We start from the raw sequence: 21277 nt of genomic DNA on the forward strand, positions 1-21277 counted from the left end.
ATGTAGAGGAATTTATCTAAATAGCTTGTTTACTCAGGTGGGCCTAAGACCAACCTTTGATCTTATGTGCGGGGAACTGCTCTCTACTCTGGGAGTTGGCAAAATTAATTACCCATTAGCGGTGTTTGGTCAAGACCTTTGTCATTTAATCTGTACTAAATAAATGTGAACTTCACTGGCTAGTCAGGGTCGTGGCTGCTAACTCGTTACCAAACCCTTCTCAGTGTCTGTAAGCTGCCCAGACCCCCAGCCCACTCTTCCACTGGTTATTTGTGTCTGAGTGCATCTGCATTTGTTCATCCATTGCTGGGTCAGGAAGAAGTGTGGGTCAGACCTGACACTTCTTCCCTCCTCCCCTCTCTCTGGCTGTCTCGAGCAGTCTAGAAAAGTGCATCTCCAGCCAATGAAACAGCTGGGTCTTTGGCCATAAGAAGTAAAGACTTGAAGACGGGAAGAAGAACCTCAGGAGTAAGCCTCTAGCCCCTTTCAGCTTCTACACCCCTCTGCCCTCTCCATTGCCCACACATGCCCACTCAACTCCTGTTCGTTTTTCCTTTGGCCATGGAAAGGTTTACCAGTAGAATCCTTGCTAGGCTGATGTGGGCCATACATTCTTTTAATAAACTGTCATATACATAAGAGGTTGTTGTGTTCCAGTTCAGTAGTGGTGAAAGTGGAAAAGTGAAATAAGACCAAGAAATACAGCCAAGTGCTTCTTCATCTCCTTCATCTGAGTCTCTGCCTCCTCTACCCCTGCAGTCACACTGGTTCAAGGGGAGGAGAGCTGTAGGTGACATGCCTGCCAAGTTCTGAGCAGGGTTGGGTGAGTGGGTACTATTTAATTGTGAGTGCTTCTTGGCTTATGAGGGGGAAGACAATCACAGCAGGTATAATAGAGCTGACCTGGATTCTGGACACTCATCTCCCCCACTGCCACTGATTACCTGTGTGGCCTTGTGTGACTCTCTTTGCTCTGTGAGGTTCAGAATGGCTTATGTGGTTGTTACTTCAATCATGAGGAGGTAATTTTGCTGGCAAACAGATATAGGACACCCTAGGTCACAAATCTGCCTTGTCATATAAAAAGAAACAAATATGGACTCAGTGACTATAGCATATGACTGTAGTATGATCACATTCACATTCCTTAGAGGAAAATACCACCAGAAGGAAGAGATCGTGCAGTTCAGACGTGCAGTTCAGGCTACATGAATGGCCACTTGCTTCATTCATGAGGTACTGCCAACTGGCAAACACAACGAGTCTTATTCCTTAGTCTTAGAACACTCCTCTCTCATCCTAGCAGGCTAAGACCAGCAATTGAGTACTGGCTAAAGAAAAGTAGAAAGAAAGGGGAAGTGGAAGACATGGAGCCCTGGCCCTAATCACTTCTCCTTTCACTCTCCTTTCCTCTCTTCTTCCTTCCTCCATCACACCCTTGTCATTCTTTTGGTTGTCAAAGAGGAAAACACCAGAAAAAAATGTGTTGCTCCTCTCAAGCATAAAAAGCCTGGTCAACTCAAAAGATAAATCTCCTAATAGTGCTATTTCAGACCAAGTGACAGGCAAAAGGAAAAGGCTCATTCTTTCAAAGCATATAGTTAGCTTCAGCAAAACTGCAACCGCCAACTCCCAAGAAGGTTCTGGGTAAGTCACTGTCAGAGAAACAGACAAAAGTGTCAGACTGCAGGATAGAGATGATAGATGAATTGGGAATGCCAGACCGTTGAGAACAACAGTAGAATCCTATTGGAACAAGTGCCAGATTCTGTAGTATTACCTGTAGGAACCAGAAAAAAAATGCAAAGGAAATATGGCTGAGAATATCTCATAAAGGTAGAAGCTCTCAGTTTTTTCTGACTGTGGCACATGTGAAAGTTAAAAAAAAACAAAACACCATGGCCCACCTCCCTCTCCTAGTTTATTTGCTTTTTCAAGAGGAAAAATACCTCATGATAGCAAATAAGTAGAGATGAACAAAATAAAAATTCAAAAAATTATAGATAGCAAATCTACTAAGATAAAATAAAGTAAAATCTAACATTCTATAAATATATAAAAATATTTACAATATATTAAAAATAGTTCCAACTGAAAAGCATTAACAACTTAAGACCATCTTGGTAGATATAATAATAACAAGGCTCCCTCCCTGAAATTGCTGAAATGCTGACAGTCTGCATGTGCACATATGCTGGGAAAGGCATGGATAAGCAGTCACCTACCTTACTGGAAGGTTGGGATAGTCTGGAAATCTGGGATAGAACTCTCATGATTTTTGTTTGTGTATGTAAAATGTTAGTAATCCTCAATAATTCACTGAGTGGATATATCATTCAATATATTCTTTTTTTTTTTTTTTTTTTGAGACGGAGTTTCGCTCTTGTTACCCAGGCTGGAGTGCAATGGCGCGATCTCGGCTCACCGCAACCTCCGCCTCCTGGGTTCAAGCAATTCTCCTGCCTCAGCCTCCTGAGTAGCTGGGACTACAGGCGTGCGCCACCATGCCCAGCTAATTTTTTGTATTTTTAGTATAAATGGGGTTTCACCATGTTGACCAGGATGGTCTCGATCTCTTGACTTCATGATCCACCTGCCTCGGCCTCCCAAAGTGCTGGGATTACAGGCGTGAGCCACCACACCCGGCCCTCAATACATTCTTATTGAACGTATGCTGTGAGCCAAGAACTCGTTTTAGAAGCTGACAATCCATCGGTGAGCAAAACAAATAAAATTCCTTGCAATCGTAGAGTATCCATTTCATCAGGGATGGGGAGCAAATGTAGACAAATAACAACTAAATGAGGAAAGGACATACTGTGCGATGATGATGTGAGCTGTGGTGCAGACATAAAGCCAGTAGGCGCAGAGGGAGCAGGCGTGTGCTGGCGTGTGTGTGGAATATGTGCTGATTCCCCCACTTCTTTGGTCACAACTGGCAGCCAGACTGTTTCAGCATAAAAAGAATGTATTGGTTTATGTCACTCTGCGGTCCCTAAGTCTATTTGAGCTTCAGGTATAACTTGATCAACAGCTCAACAGAGTTACCAAATGGGAGTTTTTTTCCATTTTGTGGCCATTTTTTGCTGGGAATTAGCTTCATTATCTGGCCACATCTAGTGCAAGATGGCTGAAGCCATCTCACCTCCACCAGGAAACAGGTCCACAACCCTTAAACGGGAGCCTCCAAATTAAGTCTCGTTGGCCAGGAAAAACCCTACATGAGTTATGTGCTCATTCTCCAACCAATTAAAGTAGCGAGGAGGACGGGATATGATGATTAACTTAGCTAAGTAATCAATTGTAACAACTCTTCTAGAGCCCAGGAGTTTACACAGCTTCACCTGAAGGGCAGGACCCTTCTCATCCATATGGTGCCTTTGTAGAAATTGAAAAAAAAAAAGATGCCACTTCTTCTTAAGAAGACATAGCCCCGTGGACTTACAGAACAAAGACAGGCTGGAACGTAGCCCCTTCTTGCCCTCTGAGTTGTGTACCCTTGTGTAGTGTGCAGTCCTATTCTGTGGCCTGCTGTACATGGAAGGGAACTAGGGCAGAGTGGTTCTCAACCCAGGGGACCAAGGACCATGCTCTGGGAAATTTTATCCCAAGGCCTTGCTGCAAGAATTAAGAACCAGGAGTCAGTCTCAGCTGAGACTGGAGAAGGATCCGATGCGAGAAAGAAAACAGGTAGGTGTCGTTTCCCGAGCTGTGCCCATTTATATGACTCCAGCTGCAGCTCATGGCAGTTTATTACGATGGGGAGAGCAATGCTTTAAGAGTTAAGCCACGTTGGGTGGCAATTCCTCAAGGATCTAGAAATAGAAATTCCATTTGACCCAGCAATGCCATTACTGGGTATATACCCAAAGGACTGTAAATCGTTCTATTATAAGGACACATGCACATGTATGTTCATTGTGGCACTGTTTATGACAGCAAAGACCTGGAACCAACCCAAATGCCCATCAATGACAGACTGGACAAAAAATAGTGGCACATATACACCATGGAATACTATGCAGCCATAAAAAACGACGAGTTTGTGTCCTTTGTAGAGACATGAATGACTCTAGAAACCATCATTCTCACCAAACTGACACAAGAACAGAAAACCAGACACCACATATTTTCACTCATAGGTAGGTGATAAACAATGAGAATACTTGGATATAGGGAAGGGAACAACACTCACAGGGTGAGGTGGAGGGTGGAGGGGAGGGGAGGGGAGGGACAGCGAAGCGGCGTGGGGAGGATGGGGAGGGATAGCACCTGGAGAAATGCCTGATGCAGGTGATGGGGGGTGGGGGGGCAGCATGGGGATGGAGACAGCAAACCACCATGGCATGTATGTACCTATGCAACAATCCTGCAGGATACAGGATGTGCACATGTACCCCAGAGCCCAAATACAATAAAAAAAAAGAAAAAAGAAAATGTGGCACATATACACCATGAAATACTATGCAGCTATAAAAAAAGATGGGTTCATGTCCTTTGCAGGGACATGGATGAAACTGGAAGCCATCATTCTCAGCAAACTGATGTAAGAACAGAAAATCAAACACCACATGTTCTCACTCATAAGTGGAAGCTGAACAATGAGAACACACGTACACAGGGAGGGGAACATCACACACTGGGGCCTGGGGGGTTGGGGGCTAGGGGAGGAATAGCAGGGGGTGGGGGGATTGGGGAGGGATAGCATTAGGAGAAAAAAAAAAGAGTTAAGCCACACTGGAACTGGCTGACTCTGCCTCAAACTGGCTGTGTGTCATTGAGCCTACAGTGTCTGAGCCTTTGTTTTCTTTTCTCCAGGATTTGAGGATTAAATAAGTTAAGATATGTGAAACCTTTGGAATGGGGCCTGCCGTAAGTACTTAGCACATGTTACTGTTACCATTTTACAGCTTTGTGATCTCAAATACGGGTCTCTCTTCCAAACCAGTTTATTTATCTATAAAATGGGGGCCTTAAGCTAAATCCCAGTGCTTATAGGGTTTAGTTAGATGTGAACAAGTGAAGTGGTCTCGTGTAGGGCAATTTGAACTTGGAAATGAGCACGAAATCAATTTCTTTCACACATGTGAGAGTTAAGCAAAGCAGGTCTGTTGACCTTTGCCCGTGGGGCCAGTTGGCAACCCTGGAACAAACAATCCCTTCCAGCTCCAGCATTACCTTGTTCTGTTTATATCTGGATCATATCCTCCCCGCAGTCAAGAATCAGTCCCCAAAGTCAGTGAGAACTTTGACAAAAGTAAGTGAATATGAAACAAAAGAATATGCACAGTACTAATGGATTAGATATGTATCCTACGTGAGGACAGTCATTTCAGGCTATGTTGGAACCAAGGAAGAGACAGTATAAACATATAAGCAGGTTATAAAAGTAGAAGTTTATGACCAACCTAAAGGCTCTGTCCTGCAGCGCAAGGACCCCACGAAGACGGCAGGAGAGGAAATTTTAGGGACAAAGAGGAGCAAACAGGAATCTGCAGGTGGAAGCTTGGATTTGGGACTAATGACTTTGACTTTAAATCTTTGTAAGGTTCTAGAATATAGTATTATGTCACAATAAATTTGTACCTGATTGATTGATCATATCTTATTTAAAAGTATTATTACACCCAAAAAATAAAGAAGATACAAATTAAGACAATGAACAGGTCTAGAATCTGACAACTTAGAAGCATGTGGCTAGGCATGGTGGCTCATGTCTGTAATCCCAGCACTTTGGGAGGCTGAGGCGGGTGGATCACCTGATGTCAGGAGTTCGAGACCAACCTCGCCAACATGGTGAAACCTCGTGTCTACTACAAATACAAAAGTTAGCCGGGTGTGCTGGTGGGTGCCTTGTAATCCCAACTACTCAGGAGGCTGAGACACGAGAATTGCTGGACCTGAGAGGCAGAGGTTGCAGTGAGCAGAGATGGCACGAATGGACTCTGAGTCCAGCCTGGGTGACAGAGACTCTGTTGAAAGAAAGAGAAAGAAAGAGAAAGAAAAATGAAAAAGAAAGAAAGAAAGAAACAGAAAGAAAGGGAGAAAGGGAGAGAGAGAGGGAAAGAAAGAGAGAGAGAGAGGGAGTGAGGGAGGAAGGGAGGAAGGAAGGAAAGAGAAAAGAAAAGAGAGAGGGAGGGAGGGAGGAAGGAAAGAAGGAAAGAAAGAGCAAGAGAAAGTAAGAGGAGGCCGGGCACGGTGGCTCAAGCCTGTAATCCCAGCACTTTGGGAGGCCGAGGCGGGTGGATCATGAGGTCAAGATATCGAGACCATCCTGGTCAACAAGGTGAAACCCCGTCTCTACTAAAAATACAAAAATTAGCTGGGCATGGTGGCACGTGCCTGTAATCCCAGCTACTCCGGAGGCTGAGGCAGGAGAATTGCCTGAACCCAGGAGGCGGAGGTTGCGGTGAGCTGAGATTGTGCCATTGCACTCCAGCCTGGGTAACAAGAGCAAAACTCTGTCTCAAAAAAAAAAAAAGAAAGTAAGAGGAAACATATGAAACAGACTTTTTCGTATTATGAATTAAAATGGAATCATCACAAAACCGATGAATAAACATAGCAAAAATAAGGGGAGGATTAACACAGAAAGAAGAAAAGCAGATCAACAGCTCAATAGGAAAAGCTCAAGGAACAAGGGGGTGAGATCAGAAAAATCGATCTCCATTCATTCTAATAAATTACAGATAACACAATATCCACTCCGTCCCCCACTCCCAAAAAAAGTTCAGAGAAGAAATAATAAGGGGTTCTGGCAGAACTGCAGAAAGAAAAAGAAAGAAAGAAACTAGCGTTGAGATGAGCCAGTAGATATAACTAAATGGAGAAATAATATTACTAAGCAAATTGTGTGGCATGGGAAAACATAATTAAAAATTATAATAGGAATTAATTAAAATTAAAATGATTGGTGGCTAATTAATTATAGAGGCAAGGCTGAGTAACTGAAGTTTATGGTAATGAAATGCAAATGTTCTAAATATGGACAATATAAAAAAATTATAATAATATTGGAAATATAAATTAAGATATTATAATAATATTGGAAATATAAATATAAAGGGGGAGAAGATAGAATAAAGTATAAATACATGAATTTTCAAATTTTGAAGTAAGGTAGTAATAGATACTGTCTAAAGTTGAAACATGTATTACTTATAATAATAAAAATAGCTGACATTTTTAAGATTAAAAAATGCTTCTTCAGATATTAATATTTTCTGCTACAAACAACATTTATCTGAAGATAGGCAATTCCTTTAGTTTCACTACAGGTACCTATTTTAAATAAAAAGCAAAGCTGATACTTTTATCTTAAAATGCTGCATCTGGTATATCCTTGTATCTAAAATTATTTTTATCTCTTCTTCTATTTGCATATATGTAGATAGCTATGTCACCATTGTTAACGACATTTATTTTCACAGTGGTGGGATTGAGATCACCTCTTTTATTTATTCTTTGCATTTTTTTTTTTTTTTTTTTTTTTTTTTTTTGAGATGGAGCCTTGCTCTGTTGCCCAGGCTGGAGTGCAGTGGCAGGATCTCGACTCACCACAACTTCCATCTCCCGGGTTCAAGCGATGCTCCTGCCTCAGGCTCCTGAGTAACTGGAATTACAGGTGCATGCCACCACGCCCAACTGATTTTTGTATTTTTAGTAGAGACAGAGGTTCGCCATATTGGCCAGACTGGTCTCAAACTCCTGACCTCAGGATCTGCCCACCTTGGCCTCCCAAAGTGCTGGGATTACAGGCATGAGCCACTGCTCCCAGCCTACTCTTTGCATTTTTTAGAGTTAACTTTTATAACATGCATATTTTGTTTCTAAAAAAAAAAGGCTATTATAGTTTAATAAAAATATTGCTTTCAAACATGAGTAATGATCATATGTTTTATAGAGAAAAATTCTTTTGGCTCCCCACTGTTTAAGAAAATTATCTTCTTATGTTAAATTCATACAAATCTTAAAGTAAGTATATGTCCTTTGTGCTTGTAGCTCTTATAAAACCAAGAAACTGACATCTTAAATGGAAATAAACTATATATCTACTAAACTTCAAACTCATGTAAGTTTGATTTAACCGATGATGTGCGTTTGTTGCAACTAAACTTGGCTTACAAAACAAGCCTGGAATGCCTTGCCATGGTTCAGGTTCTTATGGGGTTTAACGGTCACTTTTTGGCTGAAATATTACTTTACTTTTCTTTATTTAAAGATGAGTTGATGCAATGTCTTTGTTCTTTGAGAGCGCTGTTAACACTTGGCCTCTGCTCCACACCCTTTTCCCAAGGACGTCAGCCTGTGTTGTCTCCCATTATCTCACTTACTGTACAACTTGATGGCAATGACCTTTAACATAATTGCAAAATGCAGCATGAAAATCCCAAGGCATTTCTCAGAAAGTTATCAAGCACGTTACCTTGAAAACTCTGTTTTGAAATACATATTATCATCAGAATGAAAATACACTTTTGAAAAAACAAAGGGGGCAGGAGGTGATGGCTAAGTTTATTGAATTTATGCGATGATGTTTTCACAGGTGTATTCTTTTCTCCAAACACATTAAGTTGTATACATTAAATATCTATATTTTTTTAATATCAGTAAAACCTCAATAAAATGGTTTACAAAAATACAGTCCAGGTGTGGAGGTGTGTCCATGTAATCCCAGCATTTTGGGAGGCTCAGGTGGAAGGATCACTAGAGCACAGGAGGTGGAGGTTGCAGTGATCTATGCTCAAAACGCTGCACCAGCGTGGATGACAGGCCAGAATCTGTCAGAAGAAAGAAAGAAAGGAAAGAAGGAGGGAAGGAAGGGAGGGAGGGAGGGAGGGAGAGAGAGAAAGAAAAGAAAGGAAGGAAGGAAGGAAGGAGGGAAGGAAGGAAGGGAGGGAGGGAAAGAAAGAAAGGAATGAAGAAAGGAGGGAAGGAAGGGAGGATGAAGGGAGGGAGGGAGAGAGAGAACGAAAAAAAAGAAGGAAGGCGGGAAGGAAGGAAGGGAGGGATGGAGGGAGAGAGAGAAAAAGAAAGAAAAAGAAAAAGAAAGAAAGAAAAAGAGAAAGAAAGAAAAAGAGAAAGAAAGGAAATACATTTTAAGATTTTTTCAGTTAGCAAGAATAAATAAGACTTAGTATCTGATAGCATAATGGGGAGACTATAGTCCATAACGATTTAATTGTACAATTTAAAACAAAAGAGTGTAATTGATTTGTTTGTAACACAAAGGATAAATGCTCGAAGGGGATGGATATCCAATTTTCCATGATGTAATTATTACCCGTTGTATGCCTGTACCAAAATACCTCATACACCCCATAAATATATATACCTAACTACATGCCCACAAAAGTTTTTTTCTAATTTTTAATTATTTTTTCCAGAGAAGCAGTAGCAAAGCAAACTCCCCAGCAGGTTTCTACAGAGCACAGGGGGTGTGCAGGCTCCAGTTTGAGATGTTTAGTTTCATGTGGCAAGTCTTTATATTCTAAACAGGGAAAAAGCAGGGGATTTGTTGTCAAATGCAATCCCAGGCCCTACAACTAATAGCTCTGTGACTTTAAACAGCTCACTAACCTCTCTGAGGCTGTTTTCCCACCAAAAAAATGGAGGGGGGCGGTGAGCAGAATGACTTTTTTATGATTGTGGAACAATCGTGTGTCAACACAGGCATTAAATTAGGAGCACAGTAACATGTGTCCCTAGACCCCTGTAGTGAGTCTGCCCTTTCAAGAAAGAACAGAAAATCAAACACCAAATGTTCTCACTCATAGGCAGGTGTTGAACAATGAAAACACATGGACACAGGGAGGGGAGCATCACACACTGGGGTCTGTTGGGGGGAAATAGGGAGGGACAGCGGGGGTTGGGGAGTTGGGGAGAGATAACACGGGGAGAAACGCCAAATATAGGTGATGGGGAGGAAGGCAGCAAATCACACTGCCATGTGTGTACCTATGCAACAATGTTACATGTTCTTCACATGTACCCCAAAATCTAAAATGCAATAAAAAAAAAAAGAAATTAAGACAATAAACAGGTCTAGAATCTGACAACCTAGAAGCATGTGGCTAGGCATGGTGGCTCATGTCTGTAATCCCAGCACTTTGGGAGGCTGAGGCGGGTGGATCACCTGATGTCAGGAGTTCGAGACCAACCTAGCCAACATGGTGAAACCTCGTGTCTACTACAAATACAAAAGTTAGCCGGGTGTGCTGGTGGGTGCCTTGTAATCCCAACTACTCAGGAGGCTGAGACACAAGAATTGCTGGAACCTGAGAGGCAGAGGTTGCATTGAGCAGAGATGGCACGAATGGACTCCAAGTCCAGCCTGGGTGACAGAGACTCTGTTGAAAGAAAGAGAAAGAGAGAAAAAGAAAGAGAAAGAAAAAGAAAGAAACAAAGAAAGAAACAGAAAGAAAGGGAGAAAGGGAGAGAGAGGGAAAGAAAGAGAGAGAGTGAGGGAGGGAGGAAGGAAGGAAAGAAGGAAAGAAAGAAAAGAAAAGAGGGAGAGAGGGAGGAAGGAAAGAAGGAAAGAAAGAGCAAGAGAAAGTAAGAGGAAACATTCCATTGATTTTCATGAAACAGACTTTTTTGTATTATGAATTAAAATGGAATCATCACAAAACCGATGAATAAACATAGCAAAAATAAGGGGAGGATTAACGCAGAAAGAAGAAAAGCAGATCAACTGCTCAATAGGAAAAGCTCAAGGAACAAGGGGGTGAGATCAGAAAAATCGATCTCCATTCATTCTAATAAATTACAGATAACACGATATCCACTCCATCCCCCACTCCCAAAAAGAGCTCAGAGAAGAAATAATAAGAGGTTCTGGCAGAACTGCAGAAAGAAAAAGAAAGAAGGAAACTAGCATTGAGATGAGCCAGTAGAAATAACTAAATGGAGAAATAATATTACTGAGCAAATTGTGTGGCATGGGAAAACATAATTAAAAATTATAATAGGAATTAATTAAAATTAAAATGATTGGTGGCTAATTAATTATAGAGGCAAGGCTGAGTAACTGAAGTTTATGGTAATGGAATGCAAATATTCTAAATTTGGACAATATAAAAAAATTATAATAATATTGGAAATATAAAGGGGGAGAAGATAGAATAAAGTATAAATACATGAATTTTTGAATTTTGAAGTAAGGTAGTAATAGATACTGTCTAAAGTTGAAACATGTATAAAACTTATAATTAAAAAATAGCTGACGTTTTTAAGATTAAAAATGCTTCTTCAGATACTAATATTTTCTGCTACAAACAACATTTATCTGAAGATAGGCAATTCCTTTAGTTTCACTACAGGTACCTATTTTAAATAAAAAGCAAAGCTGATACTTTTATCTTAAAATGCTGCATCTGGTATATCCCTATATCTAAAATTATTTTTATCTCTTCTTCTATTTGCATATATGTAGATAGCTATGTCACCATTGTTAACGACATTTATTTTCACAGTGGTGGGATTAAGATCACCTCTTTTATTTATTCTTTGCATTTTTTTTTTTTTTTTTTTTTTTTTGAGATGGAGCCTTGCTCTGTTGCCCAGGCTGGAGTGCAGTGGCAGGATCTCGACTCACCACAACTTCCATCTCCCGGGTTCAAGCGATGCTCCTGCCTCAGGCTCCTGAGTAACTGGAATTACAGGTGCATGCCACCATGCCCAACTGATTTTTGTATTTTTAGTAGAGACGGAGTTTCGCCATGTTGGCCAGACTGGTCTCAAACTCCTAACCTCATGATCTGCCCACCTTGGCCTCCCAAAGTGCTGGGATTACAGGCATGAGCCACTGCTCCCAGCCTACTCTTTGCATTTTTTAGAGCTAACTTTTATAACATGCATATTTTGTTTCTAAAAAAAAAAAAAAGGCTATCATAGTTTAATAAAAATATTGCTTTCAAACATGAGTAATGATCATATGTTTTATAGAGAAAAATTCTTTTGGCTCCCCACTGTTTAAGAAAATTATCTTCTTATGTTAAATTCATACAAATCTTAAAGTAAGTATATGTCCTTTGTGCTTGTAGCTCTTATAAAACCAAGAAACTGACATCTTAAATGGAAATAAACTATATATCTACTAAACTTCAAACTCATGTAAGTTTGATTTAACTGATGATGTGGGTTTGTTGCAACTAAACTTGGCTTACAAAACAAGCCTGGAATGCCTTGCCATGGTTCAGGTTCTTATGGGGTTTAACGGTCACTTTTTGGCTGAAATATTACTTTACTTTTCTTTATTTAAAGATGAGTTGATGCAATGTCTTTGTTCTTTGAGAGCGCTGTTAACACTTGGCCTCTGCTCCACACCCTTTTCCCAAGGACGTCAGCCTGTGTTGTCTCCCATTATCTCACTTACTGTACAACTTGATGGCAATGACCTTTAACATAATTGCAAAATGCAGCATGAAAATCCCAAGGCATTTCTCAGAAAGTTATCAAGCACGTTACCTAGAAAACTCTGTTTTGAAATACATATTATCATCAGAATGAAAATACACTTTTGAAAAAACAAAGGGGGCAGGAGGTGATGGCTAAGTTTATTGAATTTATGTGATGATGTTTTCACAGGTGTATTCTTTTCTCCAAACACATTAAGTTGTATACATTAAATATCTATATTTTTTAAATATCAGTAATACCTCAATAAAATGGTTTACAAAAATACAGGCCGGGCATGGAGGTGTGTCCATGTAATCCCAGCATTTTGGGAGGCTCAGGTGGGAGGATCACTAGAGCACAGGAGGTGGAGGTTGCAGTGAGCTATGATCACAATGCTGCACCAGCGTGGATGACAGGCCAGAATCTGTCATAAGAAAGAAAGGAAGGAAGGAGGGAAGGGTGGGAAGGAGGGAGGGAGAGAGAGAGAGAAAGAAAAGAAAGGAAGGAAAGGAAGGAAGGGAGAAAGAAAGGGAGGGAGGGAGGGAAAGAAAGAAAGAAAGGAAAGAAGGAAGGAGGAAGGAAGGGAGGGAGGGAGAGAGAGAGAAAAGAAAGGAAGGAAGGAGGGAGAAAGGAAGGGAGGGAGGGAAAGAAAGAAAGAAAGGAAAGAAGGAAGGAGGAAGGAAGGGAGGGAGGGAGAGAGATAAAGAAAACAAAGGAAGGAAGGAAGGAGGGAGAAAGGAAGGGAGGGAGGGAAAGAAAGAAAAAGGAAAGAAGGAAGGAGGAAGGAAAGGAGGATGGATGGAGGGAGAGAGAGAAAAAAAGAAAGGAAGGAAGGAGGGAAGGAAGGCAGGAAGGGAGGGATGGAGGGAGAGAGAGAGAGAAAAAGAAAGAAAGAGAAAAAGAAAGAAAGAAAGAAAATACATTTTAAATTTTTTTCAGTTAGCAAGAATTGTAAGGTTTGTTCTTGCTGAGTTTAAAAGGAAGAAACTGAGGCCAACACAAGAAGATCCAGTATGAAGGGTTTTATTCAGGCTCCTGCGTGAGGTTCTGTGGTCCAACAGGAGGGGCCAGAGAAGTCGCAGGGACTCCTCTCAGATGCGGGGATTTATAGGGAGTGAAGGAGCTCGATTGGTTGTGGGAGAGCAGGACTACTATTGGGTAAGGTTACAAGCCTTTGTTTGCATACAGGACTTGGTTGCTATTGGTTAGAATTACTCGGCTGCTATTGGCTAGAAAGACTTGGCTGTCATTGGCTAGAATCACAAGACCCCGCTTGTATACTAGGTTCTTTAAGGGAAAGCCAGGCTGTGCAAGAAGGGGAAAAGGGAACAACCCAAGCATGTCCGAGCTTTCGGAAAAAAGCGGGGCGGGGGCGTGTGCGTCCGAGCTCCTGGAGAGGCAACGGGCCTTACAAGAATAAATAAGAGTTAGTATCTGATAGGATAATGGAGAGACTATAGTCCATAACGATTTAATTGTACATTTTAAAACAAAAGAGTGTAATTGATTTGTTTGTAACACAAAGGATAAATGCTCGAGGGGGATGGATATCCAATTTTCCATGATGTAATTATTGCTCATTGTATGCCTGTACCAAAATACCTCATACACCCCATAAATATATATACCTAACTACATGCCCACAAAAGTTTTTTTCTAATTTTTAATTATTTTTTCCAGAGAAGCAGTAGCAAAGCAAACTCCCCAGCAGGTTTCTACAGAGCACAGGGGATGTGCAGGCTCCAGTTTGAGATGTTTAGTTTCATGTGGCAAGTCTTTATATTCTAAACAAGGAAAAAGCAGGGGATTTGTTGTCAAATGCAATCCCAGGCCCTACAACTAATAGCTCTGTGACTTTAAACAGCTCACTAACCTCTCTGAGGCTGTTTTCCCACCAAAAAAATGGAGGGGGGCGGTGAGCAGAATGACTTTTTTATGATTGTGGAACAATCGTGTGTCAACACAGGCATTAAATTAGGAGCACAGTAACCTGTGTCCCTAGACCCCTGTAGTGAGTCTGCCCTTTCAAGAAAGAACAGAAAATCAAACACCAAATGTTCTCACTCATAGGCGGGTGTTGAACAATGAGAACACATGGACACAGGGAGGGGGACATCACACACTGGGGTCTGTGGGGCGGAAACTAGGGGAGGGATAGCTGGGGGTGGGGAGCTGGGGAGAGATAACACGGGGAGAAACGCCAAATATAGGTGATGGGGAGGAAGGCAGCAAATCACACTGCCATGTGTGTACCTATGCAACAATCTTGCATGTTCTTCACATGTACCCCAAAATCTAAAATGCAATTAAAAAAAAAAAAGAAAGAACAATTGAATGGCTGCTCTCAATCTATGAAAACTATGTATTGTCCCAGGCAGTCATTGTTTTGGGATAAGGATTTAACAGAAAGTTTTGAGGCTTGATTAGAATGCCTGAGAGTCACGTTGAGCAAAGTTGTCACAGGGAGAGATGGGTCATGTGCCTAAGGAACTCCAGAGCAGGAGGAGCACCCACACCCTGGGGAATGGGAGGGTGCTGTGCCGTCAGCCCAGTCTGTGGCTGATTCTGCAAACTACCAGGGACAAGCTCTCCCAGCACAGTGGCTGGGCTTCAGGGAATACTGGCTGAGCATGAAAGGGGGACCTGAAGGGGCAATGAGCTTAGAGCCCAAGCATGGGCCAACACCTTGACCAGATGCGCCCCTCCTGTGTCAGTGAACAAAGGCATCAAGTGAATGCACCTGACCAGACTCAGATCATCAGAATCAAGAGTCACGGCAGCACTAGAGAGAGCAGACTGCCCTTGTGAAGGGTCTGTGGTTGATGTGAACACTCAGATATTAGAAATACCTGTGGACTGTGATGAGCCCAAGTTTGAAAGGATCCTACTTGCAGACTTTTTTAAAATGAGTGCAGATATAACATGGTTTGAAAATTATTCACAGGAGACAACAAAGTAACTACAACTTTCATAGGATATTAATTTTTCTGACTTCCAGTGTGATAATAGAGAAGGGAAATAACTAGAAAGTAATTTTTAAAGATCCTAATTTTGTCTAAATTCTCAAAGGGCAAATCTTCTTGAGGCCAGTAGAGTCATCCCTCAGTATCTGTGGGTAATTGGTTCCAGTATCCTCATCAGATATCAAAATCCTCAGATACCTGAGTCTCTTATAGAAAATGGTGTAGTATTTGCACATAACCTTCTTACATCCTTCCAAATGCTTTAAATCATCTCTAGATTCTTATAACACCTAACACAATGTAAATGCTGTGTAAATAATTGTTATGCTGTATGATTTTTAATTTTGTATTGTTTATTGCTATATTGTTATTTTTATAAACAATATAATATGCAATATTTTCAATCACATTTGGTTGAATCCACAGACGTGGAACCTGCCGATATGGAGGCCCAACCCTTGCCAGGGTTACGGAAGTGTGCCTGTTACTCAAGCTGAGGACAGTCCACAGAGATCAGGGGTGGCGTGTGGGACAGCCAGGGGCAGCTCTGCTTAGCCAGACTGAAATGCTGAGATGCCAGAAGAAGCTTCCCCTATCACTCCCCCAAGGAAGAAATACTTGAATATTGACTGGAAAGTGTGCAGATATCAGAAAGGAAGAACAAGAACATTTTCCACTCCAGAAAATGTCTGCACTGCAGCAAGGAAGTTCTTGGAAGCCTGTCTAAAACAGTGTTTGGAAATAGAGCTGCCAAATAATGCTGGTAAATTTCTCATAGCAGAGGAGAGAGCTTCAGCCTTACAGCATTTTAGAGGATTGCACAAATTCATAAGTTAAATATCTGACATTTGTGTTCAGGAAGGACAGAACTTTACCCAACAGACTTTTGAAATGAGCCATGGAACAAGGTCCTGCGAGTCTTGACCTGGTCCTGACATTGGAAAAATCAGGCTGTGCCGGCAAGCCTTGCAGGAACAATTACGGAGAAGCCTTATTAAAGAAATACATATTTGTAAGGCCAGTTGCCTTGCCAGGAGCATGGACGCACACCCCCTCCCCTCGCCGGGAGCTCGACGCTCCCCCATCCCTCGCCGGGAGCTCGGACGCTCCCCTCCTCTCGCCGGGAGCTCACGCACACACCTTCCCTCGCCGGGAGCTCAGACACACCCGCCCCTCCGCGACAGGGAGCCCAGAAAAAAGCCCCACCAGGATCTACCTGATACCATTTTGTCCCATCCGGGCCCCACTCCCCGCCTGCCATTTTGTCCCATTCAAGCCCCACTCACCTTGGGCACAACCAATCAAACGCCTCCATTCCCTATAAAACCCCACGTCTGAGAGGAGTCCACGCGACTTCTCCGGCCCCTCCTGTTGGGCCGCAGAACCTCGTCCGGGAGCCTGAATAAAACCCTTCGCATTGGATCTTCTTGTGTTGGCCTCAGTTTCTTCCTTTTTAAACCCAGCTAGAACAAACCTTACGATATTCACCAGAGAGTTACTGGGCCATCCTAATACTTATTTTCCATAAAGATCATTCCGGAGGAATAAGAAAGGGTGGCAATATTGGCTGTTCTCAAAACAAATCAAAGAGCAAAGTGACCTGGGCCTACTGGTCTGCCCTGGTGACTGGCACCTGTAGTCCCAGCTTCTTGGGAGGCTGAGGCAGGAGGGTTGTTGGAGCCCAGGAGTTCAAGGCTGCAGTGAGCTACAATCATGCCACTGCACTCTAGCCTGAGCAACAGAGTGAGGCCCCATCTCAGGAAGGAAGGGAGGGAGGGAGGGAGGGAAAAGAAAGAGAAAAAGAAGAAAGGAAGGAAAGAAAGAAAAGAAAGAAAGGAAGAACGAGAGAAGGGCACTAAAGTCATCTTGAGGTCAGCTCCCTGCCAACGAAGTCCTAAAGAGTGGAGAGAAACAATGCCCCAAGTCTGGTCAGAAGTTCGCATAGAGAACATGCGAGTTTTCTATTGCTGCATAACAAATTACCACAAACGTAGCAGCTTCAAGCAACACATATTTATTATCTCTGAATTTCTGTGCATCTAAAGTGTACAAATAACCTAGCTGGGTTCTCTTGTTTGAGGTCTCATAAAGAGACCTCAGTGAGGGTGTCAGGGTGTCAGTCACCTATATTTTCGTCAGAGGCTTTAAGAATCTGCTCCAGACTTGGGCTGTTGACAGGATTCCTCTCCAGGTAGTTGTGGGACAGAGGCCCCTATTTCCTGCTGGCTGTTGTCTAGAGATCAGACCCTGCTCCTAGAGGCCAGCCACAGTTCTCGTCCCGTCACCCTCATAGACTACTCAAACATAGTAGCTGGCTTCTTCAAAATGGGAGGGAATCTCTCTCTCTAGTCTGCTGTAATGTAACATAATCACAGGAGCGATCATCTTACATTCCCCGACTACAAGTAAGTCACAGTTTCCATCCACTCTAGAGGGAGGAAATTACACAAAGGTCGTGACTCACTGGGGGTAATGTTAGGGTGTGTCTGCCACACAACACCAATAAAATTCATTGTGTGTGCACCTATACGTGAGCACAGGGGCACATGTGCATGTTTGTGGGAAAGGCGGATCACTGCCTTGGTTGGGTTTCCCTGGTTCAGACTCTAAGGCAGGGATTCAAGTGGAGCTGGTCTTTTTGGGAGCTGATCACAGGAAATGCCTGCAGGGCTGCAGGGGAATGGGGAATTGAGATAAGGAAGAGAGGCAGCTAAGAAAAGACGTGTTGGCTGGGCGCAGTGGCTCATGCCTATAATCCCAGCACTTTGGGAGGCCGAGGCGGGTGGATCACGAGGTCAAGAGATCGAGACCATCCTGGTCAACATGGTGAAGCCCCGTCTCTACTTAAAATACAAAAATTATCTGGGCATTGTGGTGTGCGCCTGTAGTCTCAGCTACTTGGGAGGCTGAGGCAGGAGAATTGCCTGAACCCAGGAGGCGGAGGTTGAGGTGAGCCGAGATCGCGCCATTGCACTCCAGCCTGGGTAACAAGAACAAAACTCCGTCTCAAGAAAAAGAAAAGAAAAGATGTGTTAATAAATTATAAACTGTGGACTGCTTGAGCTTTCATCCCTCTGGGAACTCAAGAAGCCCACACAATACACATGCGTCAGAGTATTACCTGAGGGCTGGGGGCTGCAGTGTTTACCCACCAGCAGCAGGCGCTGAACACAGCAGGAACTGAGAGCATATGGGCAAAGACCTGAGGCAACTCCATAAGCACCAATATCACAAGGGCAATCACTAGACGAGCGCCCATCGAACTTAGCATGTAACTTCCCTGAGAGAAAGAAGGAGAAGAAATATGTTTGGATTGTAAGTCGGTGGACTACTAGACTCTTCTAGTCTGTCCCATAGGGAAAGAATTTTGGATTCCAAAATTGCAAATACTTTCCAATATTTCCCTCAGGTTGAAAATACCATGAGATGAAAGATACTTCACTTACAAAACCGCGGAAGAACCAGGGAAGCCAGAATGTTAGGTAGGGCTGCCCTCCCAGAGAGAAACAGTTATAGCAGAAGACTGCACCTTCCAGGAAGCCGTGCAGAGCAGAGATGGGCACATGTTTGGAGCAGGACCCCGGGCATGAGGGGTGCAGCGGGGAAGCAGCTGACAGACGACAACAGAAGCATCCCTGATTGGCCTGACAGACAAGGAGGCACTGTGGGAAGAGCAAGACTGTCAAAGTTGCTTTAATGTTTTATTGAGTATATAATACACAAACAGAAATGCGCACATATCATAAGTACACACCTGAATGAATTTTCACAGACAGGACACACCCATGGAACCAGACCCAGATCAAGAAGCAGAACCTGAGCAGCACCCCAGAAGCTGCCTTTGTGCCCCTTTCTACTCTTGATCCTTCCCCCCAAGAGGCAACCACTATCCTGACTCAGCCCAATGTGAACAACATGTGTTTTCATATACATGGAATCATATAGCATATACTCATTTTTGTTCGGCAATATTGTTTGTGAATCATTCATGTCATTGTATAGTTGTAGAGCATTCATTTTTGTGCCATATAATACTTCATTCTGCAAATAACACATTTTAATTGTTTGTTCTATTGTTGATGGGTAGTTTCTTTTTTTTTTTTTTTTGAGACGGAGTTTCGCAATCTTGTTACCCAGGCTGGAGTGCAATGGCGCGATCTCGGCTCACCGCAACCTCCGCCTCCTGGGTTCAGGCAATTCTCCTGCCTCAGCCTCCTGAGTAGCTGGGATTACAGGCACGCGCCACCATGCCCAGCTAATTTTTTTTGTATTAGTAGAGACGGGGTTTCACAGTGTTGACCAGGATGGTCTCGATCTCTTGACCTCGTGATCCACCCGTCTCGGCCTCCCAAAGTGCTGGGATTACAGGCTTGAGCCACCGCGCCCGGCTTTTTTTTTTCCTTTTTTTTTTTTTTGAGCCTGTTGCCAGGCACCAGGCTGGAGTGCAGTGGCGCAATCTCGGCTCACTGCAACCTCTGCCTCCCAGGTTCAAGCAATTCTCCTGCCTCAGCCTCCTGAGCAGCTGGGACTACAGGCACATGCCACCATGCCCAGCTAACTTTTGTATTTTTAGGGGTTTCACCATGTTGGCCAGGATGGTCTCGATCTCTTGACCTCGTGATCCGCCTGCCTCTGCCTCCCAAAGTGCTGGGATTACAGGCGTGAGCCACCGCGCCTGGCTGGTAGTTTCTTTTTCTTTTTCTTTTTTTTTTATAATTAAGATGGGGTTTCTCCCTGATGGCCAGGCTGGTCTTGAACTCCCGACCTCAGGTGATCCACCCACCTTGGCCTCCCAAAGTGCTAGGATTACAGGCGTGAGTTACCAGCCCCGGCTGGTAGTTTCTTAATAGGATTTGAGATTGGTTGAGTTTGTTTGCTCCGTGGCATACAATTTAATCATTTTCTCTGTCTCAACACAAAATCTTTAATCAGTGATGTGTGGTGTGAGAGGATTTTGTAAAGTCAACGCAAAGAAGCACCAAGCCCAGTGTTGGGGATAACGTGGCATGGAACAGAAGCCATGTGTGAACCAACCACTTCAGGTCAACTTTTTAAAAAATTTCTTGAGTTACTCATTATATTTCATTCAACAAAAGTGCATCAAGTCACCTAATCAGGCTGACTGGAACCAGGCAAATTTAGACAAATGCCTCCAGAGGATGTCTCGCATAATTTTGCTTTTTTTGCCTCCTTTCTTGAGAAATTCCAAGTGGAATAGTCCAGAGTGGTTCATTATAAAATCCCACTTACTTACCAAGAGAATGGACATGTGACCCAAAATAGACCCATTAAAGTTGCATTCTCAGGAACACTAATTTGTGTGTTTGTGACTTTCTTAGTTGTTCTATTTGTTTAATGAGATAGTAGGATCTCACTGTGGTTCCGAGACTGATCTTGAACTCCTGGGTTTAAGGGCTATCCCCACGTCAGCCTCTGGTGTAGTTGGGATTATAGTAACATGCTACCACACCCAGGAATTTGAATCTTAAGAATCAAATGTTTCCGAACCTGAGTTGCCAAGGGCACACCCAAAGCAGATGGTTCTTGAATAGGTGCTACTGCAATTCCCAAAAGGTCCCTGGTTCCTGAGAACATGGACAGCCCTTCTTTCTAGTCTGCCAAAGAACTGGAACTGTTGCAGCTCTTCTGACCCAAAATTTCTTCCCCATTACTCAGCCTAAACTTTTTTGAAATCCCCATATTAGTGATTCATTGAGGGTCATACAATGAAAACATACAATACTACAGCTATTGTATGAAAGTATGACAGAAGGAAACTGCTCAGCTAAAATGAATCCCTGAAATGTTTGTTGTCATGACACCCCTCCAGCTGAACATCTCTAGAAAACTAGGAGAGTTAGGAGGACACAGGGAGTTGACTGGGTGGAGGGAGGCTGTGAAGACAACAGCTGTCA

Source organism: Aotus nancymaae, unplaced genomic scaffold, assembly GCF_030222135.1.
Source record: "Aotus nancymaae isolate 86718 unplaced genomic scaffold, 86718_ANA_hifiasm-v0.15.2.pri h1tg000007l, whole genome shotgun sequence".
In the NCBI taxonomy this organism is placed as follows: domain Eukaryota; kingdom Metazoa; phylum Chordata; class Mammalia; order Primates; family Aotidae; genus Aotus; species Aotus nancymaae.